The sequence below is a fragment of the Sander lucioperca genome, chromosome 6 (genome assembly GCF_008315115.2).
Source record: "Sander lucioperca isolate FBNREF2018 chromosome 6, SLUC_FBN_1.2, whole genome shotgun sequence".
Taxonomy (NCBI): Eukaryota; Metazoa; Chordata; class Actinopteri; order Perciformes; family Percidae; genus Sander; species Sander lucioperca.
Genome location: NC_050178.1, coordinates 21,273,241 through 21,286,650, shown reverse-complemented (window position 1 = coordinate 21,286,650; position 13,410 = coordinate 21,273,241). Strand labels below are relative to the sequence as shown.

The 13,410-nt window shown below is 42.6% G+C and overlaps 2 non-coding genes and 1 pseudogene across 2 annotated transcripts; 2 read left to right on the top strand and 1 right to left on the bottom strand.

The window, feature by feature from the left end:
- The window catches only part of LOC116052944, a 27,292-nt pseudogene extending 24,188 nt beyond the window's left edge, over positions 1-3,104 (bottom strand).
- A 6,116-nt stretch (positions 3,105-9,220) lies between these two features.
- trnaa-cgc lies at positions 9,221-9,292 on the top strand. The gene has a single exon. It is a non-coding gene; the product is annotated as a tRNA-Ala (tRNA).
- A 2,129-nt stretch (positions 9,293-11,421) lies between these two features.
- Positions 11,422-11,493, top strand: trnaa-ugc. Its single transcript has one exon. It is a non-coding gene; the product is annotated as a tRNA-Ala (tRNA).
- The last annotated feature ends 1,917 nt before the right edge of the window (positions 11,494-13,410 follow it).

Genomic DNA, 13,410 nt, shown 5'->3' with positions numbered 1-13,410 from the left:
TCAAAATAAAAGCTTGCGTCTGGTCCGCTATGTGTTTGTACTTTGGTGTGTTGGATGTTTGTGAACTAAACAGAACGGCAATCATGCTGATGATACAATAACTTTTTCAGCAGATGTCTTACTTACAACACGTTGGAGTTAGCAAAGCAGTTTTGTGTTTATATGTGCGGGCGCGATTTATTCAGTTTGATAAATCCCACGGTAATTCAGCTGGTTTACTAACAGGGAGGGACTAGAGTCTGTTTTTTGTATTTCAAGAGCGAATTGCTCCACAATATGAATACAGATTGATCACTTATTTTGTTGGTAACCGTTGTTGTATAATCACAATATTACACTTGAGGAGGCCTACACTTCAGTAATTTCGGACTTCGAAATTAAACCCTCTCATGTGGCTTAAACAAACGTCAACGTTAAACGCTGATGCAGTTTTAAATGTTTTATCACCACGAGTTTACAGACGTCTCTGCTGATTGAGTATCAGCTGGGACCTGAGCCGAGACACACCCACCAAACGAGAGAAAACAGATCTCAAACATAGATTTAATATTTACAGTCTATGCAGTCTATGCAGTTTCTCTCTCTCTCTCTCTCTCCCTCTCTCCCCGTGAGGTCGAAAATCCAGCTGTTCCACTAGCTGCTCCCTCTAGAGGCCTGGAGAACTTCCGTTGTGTAATCTGGATGCAGCCAAAGAATGTCTAATATGGAAAGAAGTTCCACTCTCTCGTTACTTCCGGCTTCTGAACTGGTTGCAGTTCCACCAGAGTTCCATATAGGGGGCGCTCACAGGCCAGTGCAGAATGAATGGGACTCTATGGAGCTATACCCCTCAAAATCCACTTTTCTCAGGATATAATTTTTTGTCTAGTAATTTGAATGTTGCATTTGAAAGGGGAGGCTAAGAAAATACACACTGCTGCGTGTTAGATTTTTTTAAAGTGGCTTTTTTGTTCTAAAAAGCCTAAAGCCTAAAAGCCGTCATGTCAATGACGTCATACACATATACGGCCTGAGATACTGCTTTACGGCAAGCTCTGAGTCGCTTCCTTTTTTCTCTCGAGGCATCGACAACACAGCTGACAGGTTAGACTCTCCCTGTTAATACATGTGCTAGAAAGAGGTTTGCTAATGTTTTAAAGACCACGCCGAAATATTCACTCTGGCATTCTGGTTCTGCTTCGGATGCCGTCAAGCGGGATCTCCGATCGTAATCAGTCCTTCACTGACCAATCAGCATTCATTAGCAGAATGCTAGCGTGTTATGGGCAACAACGACTCAACCTGTAACAAATCGAAAGGGCATAAGTACTCGTTCATTCAACTTCCGACCTATAATCCATGTTGAACTTGCAAAAACTACAATCAAATCTGAGATTTCTCATCGACAATCAGGCGAAAGAGACAAATTTAGCCGTCTAGCTCCATAGGGTCCCATTCATTTTGCACTGGACCGTGATCACCCCCAGTGGAACTCTGGTGGAACTGCAACCAAAGTAGGTACAATGGGGCTTAATAGGGAGTGGAACGGCTTTCCGTAGACGGGCTTTGATGCAGCGTTTTTTTGTTGCATTTGTTTTCTGGGTTGGTGTGCTTTTCTTTTTGCATCGTTTCATATTTGCAGTGCGTTTATGTATTTGGTTGTGTTGTGTGTATTTGCAGCGTGTTTATGTATTTGGTTGTGTTGTTATATTTGCAGTGCGTTTGCTGAATGCTGCGCATGTGTTGTCAAATTACTGAAGTTGTTTTTCTTTTTGCATCGCTTCTTTTTTCGGGGTTTGCGTGCTTTTCTTTTTGCATCGTTTCATATTTGCAGTGCGTTTATGTATTTGGTTGTGTTGTGGTATTTGCAGCGTGTTTGCTGAATGCTGCACATGTGTTGTCAAATTAATGAAGTTGTTTTCTTAATTTGCTTGTGTTTTGTCTATTTGCATGTTTTCTTAAGTTGCAGGGCGTTTGCCCATGTCGGCCACCGTACTGAACCGAGGTATGAACCGAACCGTGACTTCAGTGTACCGTTCCACCCCTAGTATACATGTGTGTAAATGTGTGTGCATGTGTGTATATGTACATGTGTATGCATGTGTATATGTGCATGCATGTGTGTATATGTGTATGCATGTGTGTCTACGTGTATACATGTGTGTGTATGTGCATGCATGTGTGTATATGTGTATGCATGTGTGTATATGTCTATACATGTATTTCTATGTGTGTGTGAGTCATCTTGTATTTATTTTTGTCATGCATGAATTTTGCCTAATTCTTTCCTTGCTTGCTTTTATTTCGAAGTACATTAAGTATACGCCTGTCAAGTCTGACCAACTGTCCCAGTAGAAACATGAGGATGGATCCAGTTCTCCTCCATTAGATCAGCTGTCAGGGCTGCGTGACGTCACTCAGACCTGCTGTGTGATTCATATGCAGAGTTTCCTCTCTCCTAACACACAGAGGAGGAAGGGACGCGTCCCATTCCGCTCACCTGCTGCCTCGCTCACCGTGAGAGAGTGGGTAAATCCTTTTAGTTTAACATGACACAGCCCCGAAATCGGACCATCACCAGACTTTATGTAAATAATCAGTAATTTTATCATCATAAAACCCACTTCATTCAACGTATGAATAATCAATAATCTGAGTCTGTCAGCAGCAGAAACAGAACTTTTAGTGTACGCTGACTGACGCTGATCAGTTGCCCAATGACGTTACATCGCAGCTTGTTTTCACTGCAGCAACTTGTTTCCTGCTGAGTCCTAATCCTCGCCCGTCTGTGACCTTCCCCTACACATCTCTGAGAGCCCTGACAGACCCTAAATCACACTGAACTCATCTTTCTCATTCAAAGCAACTCTTTATCTGGACTTCTCTCTGCTTGCTGCTCACACAGGCGGCCATCTCGATTCACAGCTTTAAACAGTCACACTTTCACCGTCAATTCAACCGTTTCTCCAAAAAGCAACAATCAATGACATCATCTCAACCAATCATAGCTCCACTTACTGAACTTTCAGCCATCAGCGTGTGTCTCTTCTGTCCTCAGCAGGTCTGTGTAGAAAAGGAGCTTCAACTTCCATCAGACGAAGTGAAGCGGCGCTTCTTATCGTTCGTTAGAGTGTGTGTGTGTGTGTGTGTTTGTGTGTGTGTGTGTGTGTGTGTGTGTGTTTGTGTGGCCACTCCCCACTGTGAAATATGCAGTCTCACTGGCTGGACCTTGGTCACATGATAAAATGTTACAGTAAATAGAAATTTCCTCACAGCTGAAACGGAACTCTTTCAGCATTATATCTGGCATTGGTTTCATTGGTGTTTCAACATGCCCTCTTTCACTTCCCCTCAGTGGTGTAGTCTACGTGACATTAGACCACACCACTGCTTCCCCTCAGCCCTTGGTATGAGAAAAAACATGCATTGCACGGAGGCCACATGAAGAGCAGAGGGAAAGTGGGCGGGGGATTAAAAACACACCTGCACTCGTTCACTTCTGGCCCAAACTATCATGGATTGACCGTTGAAGTTAATGGCTTAGCACTATTGTGCTTCTTGTAAATAATGAGAAATACATTTAGGGCGCTTTCACACCTATAGTTCAGTGGACTCGCTGTGAGTCGGGGGTGAAGTATCAGCATTGTGGCATTTTTCATTTGGTTCAGTTTGCTGTTTTGATTTTAAAAAAATCATGCTAACAATTATTTTATTAGCTTAGAATTCTACACACTAAAAGATATGAATAAAGGCTTTAATTTAATTTATTATACAGGAAAGTTAAAAGTAACATTAAGTTACAATATAAACGGGCCTGACTCAGTTTAAAAACTGGTCTCCAGCAGGTTCCTGTTCTGCAGAAACATAGAACATTGAACACAGTTACGGCACATGAAGACAGAAACACTTGTACAGGACATCAGCATGGGCTAGACAGATACAGACAAGTAAAAACAACAATACACACAAATACAGTGCAAAACAAGACTTGGACAATACATGAACAATCAATGTGTGCTTTAGGCTGCCCACACATTATTGTAGGCCCAGATAATATGCAACTTAATTTTATACAATATATGTAGTAGGGGGTCTTTGATCCATCTCTCTTTCAGTCAAGGGGTCCTTGGTTTAAAAAAGGTTAAAGACCCCTGGTGTAGAGCAGAGATCTTCAACAGGGGGTCCGGGACCCCTGGCGGGTCCTCAGAGTTACTTCAGGGGGGCCCCAAGTTATTGTTTAACCAATATAAGTCACATAAGTCCAACATATTATTAGCATAAATCGGCATATTTGTGAGTTGTTTTTAAATGTACACGTTGTCATAGCCACTAAGGTAGCCATCCACAGATACCGTTAAGCTTTAAGGATTCACTGTGCCACATGTGTGTTTAATATTAAAACATGATGTATAAAGATATGAATAAGTGAATTATTATTATTTTAATAGCTTAGTATTGTATGCAACATAAAAAGGTATGTATAGAGACTTTAAGCTGCCTACACGTTATTGTAGGCCCAGTTTAATATGCAAACCAATTTCAACTCAATTTGGTGGGGGTCCCTGCTCCATCTATCTTTTAGCTAAGGGGTCCTTTCTATATATACATTTATATATTATATATAGACTTTTTTGTCGCTTTTTCTGAGTTTTTTCCATTTTGTTGTTGTTTTTTCTGTTTTTCCCCATTTTTGTTTCTTTATACCTCATTTCATTATGTTTTAATGCAACATGTCGCTTTTTTGACATTTTTGTTTCTGTTTTTGAAGCCTTTGTAATATGATAACGAAGGAGGCATTTCATCATTTAGTCTTCTTTACTCTGAACTCCCATGTAAGTAACAAGTGAGCAGTGACACACACGTTTCTGGGTACTACCGTACATACCACAGTATATGCGCAGGCACATTCTAACTACCGTATATGACATCTCCCCCTTCAAAATGAGGCATGTATCATTAACACCAAACACTCTTATTAACATTAATATCAACACAACTTTCTTATATAAACACAATTAGACAGTATCAACATTAATGCCATTACAATTTTCCTTTCTCCTTTTCCCTCTTTGTTTTTTCTTTCTCCCCCAAAGGTCGTACACTGCAAAAAGAGATGTGTTCAAAATGACACATCATGTGTAGAATTCTAACACATGTGGTGAGTGTGTTCAGGGACTTCACATACACTATGTAGACAATAGATGTGGGAGCGATTATAACACAGAAATTGGGTCAGGTAATTTTACACAGAAAATGTGTTATGTCAACACATGTTTTACACAATAGATGTGTGAGCAATTTTAACACAGAAATTGTGTAAGGTAATTTTACACAATAGATGTGTGAGCCATTTTAACACAGAATTTGTGTCAGGTAAATAGGGGTAGGAGTAGCGGGGCCACGCAGTCAAGGGGACCGCCACCTGCTTGGAGGCTATTTGTAGTTTGTTACAAAGGCCCAAAATGGCTACTCCTAACGTTGAAATAGCAGGGAACCCCGTGTTACAGACAAAGAGGGGACACGCCCTGGAGCGCTATTTTGGCACCGAAATGGCGGTTGAAACTCTACTTCTCTCTCGCGTGACTCTGGTAGCAGGCGAGGCCAGCTGTTTAAACAATGTGCTGGAGGTTAGAAAAGGGACAGACAGAAAAGGAGGGAAACACTTGAAAAGAACACTAGAAAATCTTGATCCTCTGTGGCGGTGAAAATAATCACTCTCCTCGTTTGCTCAAGATTCTAACCTAACGCGAAGTTACAGCAGAATCTGAGTGTTTGTTTAATGAGAGAGGGGGTTATTTTCGGCCCCTTTCTGCGGGCTCACAGCTGACTGCGCGGTAACAATAATCACACCCTCCGTCTCTACCAGGTCTATGATATGACGTCTTTTTATATCACAGCGCCATAGTTGAGCGACGAAGGCAGGATTATGGCTTCGCTTGTACAGTAATTTCTCCGCGAAAGGAGGTAACAGTTACAGTTCAACAACAAATTTCAACCATATCTTGATCAGTGATATTCCTCACAGCAATAATTTGGGACACGGCGGTCCGATCACATATTAATGGCAAAACAAATAGCAATAATAGCAATTAGTCATTAATTAAACACACACTGTCCTAAATCGGCCCAGTCTCTCTATAAAGCCACTTACTTTTGGTGCGCAGTCCGTTAGTTTCGTCCGGCGGATTGTCCGCGATGAACAGAACATGGGGTAACCTTTCACCAGAGATTAACGAGCCTGCTCCGTCCAGGGCAATGGAGCGGAAATAGTCCAGTCGACTTTGAAGAAAACAACCGAGAACGATGTCATCCTTTTCCTCGGAAACTGGGTTGATTTACCCTCTCTGCAGATTTGGTGAGATACTGGGTTTAGTGTCTCACTCGGATCCTTTCACTGCATAAAAAGTGGGATTTTCGTCAGTAAGCGGCACTGTAGATTGTCGTGGAACTTCAGGTTTTCGACTGTACACGGCAATTTACAGGCAACACCGAAAATTGCCGTGATTCGTCGGAAATTGACGTGGGCCTTGCTTGGCAGTTGTCCCCCCATGAACCCCCCTCCCACTAATTCTAGGGGAGGCTTTAACATGTAAATGAAAATGCTATGAGCTATACAAATGCAAATCTGGGTAGCAGCAGGGGAGCTTTACCCCAGGTGACATTTTTCTAAAAGGTATTAACTTAATTTTAAGAAAATCTCTTAAAATAGATCAGGCTCAGTATAGTCTAATTGTAGACTCTTCAATTTTAGCTTGAATTGATTTATTTAATGAAAGTATACACAAAACAATTTATTTCAACAATTAGTTTTTATCAGGCTTTGCCACAAAGGTAAAATGTGCATTCCATGATTCATTCACAGTCTCCTAGAGCTCATCCACTGTGCATAGTGACATGACTACAGTGACCTTTCTTAGGTCTTGCTCATCCAAGATTGTCTGGTGGAATGGAGACAGAGGCACCAGTGTACAGTTTTTTTTTTGTTTTTCTGCTGACACCAAAACACTGTGCTTCACATAAAGCATATCAGCTTTGTCATTGCATGACAAAGTCCCAACCATTTGTCTTCTTAAAATACTGGCAAATTCAGCACCATATTCACATGTCCATGGCATATGAAGCTGTTGGCTCTGCTGAAATGGCCTCATAATCTGGACTTCAATTGTCCAATTGTTATTAAAGTGTTCATATTATTAAAAAAACACTTTTTCTGGGTTATGTTGTGTCTCTGGTGCTTCCACACACATACAAACTTTGAAAAAAAAAAACAGAGTGAGATACGGTTTCTGAATGTGTCCTGCCTTCAGTCTCTGGGTGAGCTGGTCAAAATCGGCACGGCTTGTGACGTCACTAGCCAAAACGAGCTGGCTAACCGCAACCATTAGCTCATAGCGTTAGCGCTAGCATGCTACCTCGTTCTCAATAGCAAAGCACTGCTACAACACACACAAGTTCACCATAATCTACAAAAGAACTACTTACATGTGCGCGCTCATTTAGAAGTCTCCCAGCTAATCCTGCCTTGTAACTGACCCAAGTTGTAGAAACAGCCTTTCTTTTACTGTCTGTGGAGCTAGCTAGCTGACATGATCTACATCTGAGCTACTGGGCATGTGCAAGTGCAATCAAAGATATTACAGAAGAAGAAGAAGAAAAGAGGTCTCACTCTGTAGCTAAAACAGAGACCAGCTGAAAAGAGGATCAGCAGCAGTGAGAGAGAGCGGTGCAGTACAACAACAATATGGTGTTTTTTGAAAATTAAACCATGTAAACCTATTCTGGTACAACCTTAAAATACAATTATGAACCTGAAAAAGAGCAGAATATGGCCGCTTTAAACTTTCCCAGTATTCCATTAAAACTCACTGTAATTCACCTCCACACCAGTGTGTGCGCTGTTTGCACCCTGCTGGTTAATCTGCTCCTCTTTGTCTTTCTCTATCACTCTACCCCGCCTTCACTGCCTTGATTTGAAAAATAGCGGAGGGAGATGAGTCCCAGAGTTAGAGCAAAAGCTTCCAAAGTATGGGAGTATTTCAGACCAACTGGTAAAAGAGTTGTCTGTACACTCTGTCAAACTTCACGTGGAAACACACAGAGTTGTTCAAGACGTACGGAGCATTTTGTTTCTCCTCCATGTTGCCTCCGGGGCTCCGTAAAGATGCGCCCACAGAGAAGGTAAAGACAAAATAAGTATATGATTATTAATGAAACGACAAGCTAATCTGTACTGTTTAGTAACTCTTGAGAAGTACAATGACTCTATTTGGATGTTAAAGAGGCTACTTAGACTTTGGCATTAATGTTTTAAACCCCACCATGCACGCTGTGTGCCTGGCTGCTTTCAGCGCCATTCATTAGCAGAGCTGAGCGGGTGAGTTGCTTTATAAATGGACAACATCTGTGTCCCGACAACATCTGTGTCCCAACAGGTAACGGTATGGACAACATCTGTGTCCCAACAGGTAACGGTACGGACAACATCTGTGTCCCAACAGGTAACGGTACGGACAACATCTGTGTCCCAACAGGTAACGGTACAGACAACATCTTTTTCCTAACGGGGAACTTTTACTGGAAAGTGTAATATAATATTATATATTTGGATTTCCAGAGGATGCGGAACGTCTGCGGACCGGCTCCGCTGCGGAACGGCTGCGTGCTCCGCCGTCCGTCAATACCCACCAGGTCCGGATTTGTTGCTTAACGGCTGCGGCCAGCCGACCACGAGATCTTGCGAATTCACGTATGTTTGTGCGATATAACAGGATGTAGTTTCTATAAACAGAACCACAAAACCAACAACAGTTTGTTTCCATCCAGAGGAGTAGAGGGGAAACAATTCTGAGCTGTGTTTTCAAGGTGTAGTGCAGGTAAATATGACCTGCCGTGAGTACGGTGTATTTTATTTTGAAAAGTATCCGGATGTTTTATTTTGTTTCTGTGCTCGACTTCCTGTCCCGCACAATCTGAATTGTGCTGAGATGCTGCGGAGCTCTCCGTCGTCTGTCAAAAATAGAAGCTCTGCGTATCTGCTCCGGAGGGCTGCGGACTGACGGAACTGGGACGGAGTAGGGACGCAGACGGGACCGCATCCAGTGGAAATTGCCGGTAAGTATTGTTGTTGCCTACTCTTAACTAGTTTCACAACGTTGACTACGTGATTAAAATGGTGCCTGATACGTTCAATAGAAGAGTCACTTGACCACAGCCTTAAACTGCTCCAGTACTGCAGTAACTAGGGGATGTAGCTCAGTGGTAGAGCGCATGCTTCGCATGTATGAGGTCCCGGGTTCAATCCCTGGCATCTCCATCAGGTATTATGGTACAGTCTGTAAAAGAGCTGCACAAGATATCACTCTGACAGAAGAAATGAAATAATGCAACAACGTGGAAGACTAACTTAACAAGCGTCCATCATCTCTGTACACTTTACCCATGTCCTGCTGCAGCCTCGGCCACAGTGTATGAATGGTGAATAGTTCCTGTACTATGCAGAAGTGCTTTGAGTAGAAAAGGGCTATATAATAGAAAGGTGATATGTTGTTTTGGGAGTCTAAATCAACCTATATTGTTGTTTAGGTATGAGGACGTGTTAATCAGGTGGACAGATATATGACATTGTAAACTATTAATACTAATATTCTTTCAAATCTGCTGGATGTGTAAATAATGAACTCAGGGGCGGAGCTTCATCACGGGGCCCTCTGCTACCAAGTCATTTAAAATTAAAACCGTAAAAAGAGGTAAAATATCTGATGAATGCATGTTATAATGGGTCACTTGTTGAGCCAAGTCAGCTTATAAGTCAAATAAATCACAAAGAAAAGACACATTTAACAAGTTTGTGTTGACGAACAAAGAAAGAAGTTTGCCGGTCAAGTAGAAATGTTTCAGCACCACGGACAGAAACAGCTGACGGACAGAGACAGCTGATGATGGACAGAGACAGCTGATGGACAGAGACAGCTGATGATGGACAGAGACAGCTGATGGACAGAAACAGCTGATGATGGACAGAGACAGCTGATGGACAGAGACAACTGATGGACAGAAACAGCTGATGGACAGAGACAGATGATGGACAGAGACAGATGATGGACAGAAACAGCTGATGGACAGAAACAGCTGATGGGCAGAGACAGCTGATGGACAGAAACAGCTGATGGACAGAGACAGATGATGGACAGAGACAGCTGATGGACAGAGACAGATGATGGACAGAGACAGCTGACGGACAGAGACAGCTGATGGACAGAGACAGCTGATGGACAGAAACAGCTGACGGACAGAGACAGCTGATGGACAGCTGATGGACAGAGACAGCTGAAGGACAGAGACAGCTGATGGACAGAGACAGCTGATGGACAGAGACAGCTGACGGACAGAGACAGCTGATGGACAGCTAATGGACAGAGACAGCTGATGGACAGAGACATCTGACGGACAGAGACAGCTGATGGACAGCTGATGGACAGAGAGAGCTGATGGACAGAGACAGCTGATGGACAGAGATGCACTCAATCAGTACCACCCTATATAACTGACATGGCACTATTATATATATGTTTGATAAGCAGAGCTGGATTATCATAACGTGAGATTATATGCAGTAATTAGCTTCTTTCAGCTAATAATCTGCACTGTGTCACTTTGGGCCCCGTTCTCCTCAAGTGACGCAAGATCGGCGGCATTTGAGGGGCCCCAAATTGGCACGGGGCCCTGGGGTGGCTGCACCCACGCACCCACACACCCACCCACCCACGTACCCACGCTATCTCTGCTACTGACTGAACTGTTTGCCAACAGGTTTGCCATAAAATGTATAAAAATATGTCAGTTTACAACTTGTTTCTGCTGCCCCCAAGTGGACAAAAGATCTGTTGCAGGTTGAAAGCTCTTCATGATTTCAGTAAATGAAATGGCCAGTTAACACACAATTGATGTAGGGACCTAATTTAATTTAATGGATTCCATTTTGTTGCTCTTTTTAACACTTTTTGTATTTTTACTTTTTTTATTGTCAATAAACCTAATTTAAATGACATTACACCTCATTTTTTAGTTTACGAAAAGCAAAAATGATGCATAATACAATGTAAAAAACATGACTATAGGACTGTATACCCTAATAATATATGGGACTGTATGTAGTAATATTCTCACATTTCAAAATTAATAATAGTTGAAGGCTTTTTCGTCATGAATAGTCCAACTCCATTTGAGCTGCACAGGGTATTTTAATTGAGCTATTTTTCTGAGTTCCAAGCAGCATATTTCAAGAGAGCAGATATATTACTATACACCGTCCCAACCAGACAGTTGTTGCCTAATCTTAACTAGTTTCACAACGTTGACTACGTGATTAAAATGGTGCTTGATACGTTCAATAGAAGAGTCACTTGACCACAGCCTTAAACTGCTCCAGTGCTGCAGTAACTAGGGGATGTAGCTCAGTGGTAGAGCGCATGCTTTGCATGTATGAGGTCCCGGGTTCAATCCCCGGCATCTCCATCAGGTATTATGGTACAGTCTGTAAAAGAGATGCACAAGATATTACTCTGACCGGAGAAATGCACTTTACCCATGTCCTGCTGCAGCCTTGGCCACAGTGTATGAATGTCTGAGAATGGTGAATGGTTCCTGTACTATGTAAAAGTGCTTTGAGTAGAAAAGCGCTATATAATAGAAAGGTGATACATTTTGTTTTGGGAGTCTAAATCAACCTATATTGTTGTTTAGGTATGAGGACGTGTTAATCAGGTGGACAGATATATGACAATGTATACTATTAATACTAATATTCTTTCGAAACTGCTGGATGTGTAAATAATGAACTCAGGGGCGGAGCTTCATCACGGGGCCCTCTGCTACCAAGTCATTTTAAAATTAAAACCGTAAAAAGAGGTAAAATATCTGATGATCATTTATGGCGCATGCGCGAGCGGCGACACGGTCTTCTGCATGTCCTGTCAGCTGCGTTTTGTTTGTTTAATAATTGTTTTATTATCCGTCGGAATATCGACGACTTAATTAAGTTTTTACACAGATGATTGTTCAGGGTTCAGAATGAAGCTGAACCCAGCCATCCTGCTGGTGATCTTGATCACTTTTTTAACTAATCATGCTAAACAAGCCGCCGGGTACAACTACCTGGAAGCCCGAATCACCTACACACGAGACTTTCTGTTAAACCTTAAATCCCCTGCAACGCGTTTTCATCGCTGCTTCCATCTGAATGTGTCAGGGGTAACAACCCCAAAGCAAGGAAACGCGGCAGGAAAGGAGGAATACGGGAACGAGTGAAAAGACAACCCTACAGACAATCACTTCCATCTGTTATGCTCGGCAATGTCCAAAGCCTAAGGAATAAGGCAGAGGAGCTGCGGGCCTGTACTCAGCACCTCAGCGACTACCGGCAATCCTGCCTTATTTGCTTGACAGAAAGCTGGCTCACTGAGGTGGACCCTGACTCGTTGGTCGACCTAGAGGGCTATACACTGGTGAGGATGGACCGCAACCTGAACTCCGGGAAAAGGAAAGGTGGAGGTGTGTGTGTGTTTATCAACAATAAATATTGTAACCCTGGTCATATTACGATGAAGCATCAGATCTGCACGAAGGACATTGAACTTCTAGCGCTCTGCCTAAGGCCATATCACCTGCCTAGGGAAATACACCAAATCAGACTGTTTGTTGTGTATATTGCGCCCTCCGCCGATACATCGGCCGCTGCAACTACGATTCAGGAACTTGTAGCTAAAGCGGAGGAGGAGGCCCCCGACGCAGCTAATTTTGTGATGGGTGACTTCAACTTATGCAGTCTAAAGGAACATTTACCTACGTACCAACAATATGTCACCTGTTCTACGCGTAATGAAGCTTGCCTAGACCATTGCTATGGAAACATCCAGGATGCTTTTTATTCTAAGGCTCAGCCTGGTTTAGGGAACTCGGACCATAATATAATTAAGCTGATGCCTTCCTATGTGTCCCGACTACGGCGTGAGAAAGCGAAAAAGGTCGAGGTCAAATGCTGGTCTGCTGCTGCGACTGAGGCTCTTCAGGACTGCCTGGAGCGCACAGACTGGAATGTAGTTACTGACGGGACTGACAACGTCAATGACGCAGCGTTTGCTATTTCGGGGTATGTACAATTCTGTGAGGACACAATCATCCCCCGAAAGACTATTAAGATGTTTCCAAATAACAAGCCCTGTGTCACTCCAGAGTTAAAGCAACTCCTTAATGAGAAAAAACACCTGTTTAAATCAGGAGGAAGTAGAGAAGAGAAAAGGATAGTGCAGAAAAAGATTAAAAGCAAGATCAATGACTGCAAAGCAGCATACAAACATAAGTTAGAAAGCTTTTTCAAAAATGATGTTAGGAGAGCCTGGCAGGGAGTCCAATCTATTACAGGATACAAGCCCA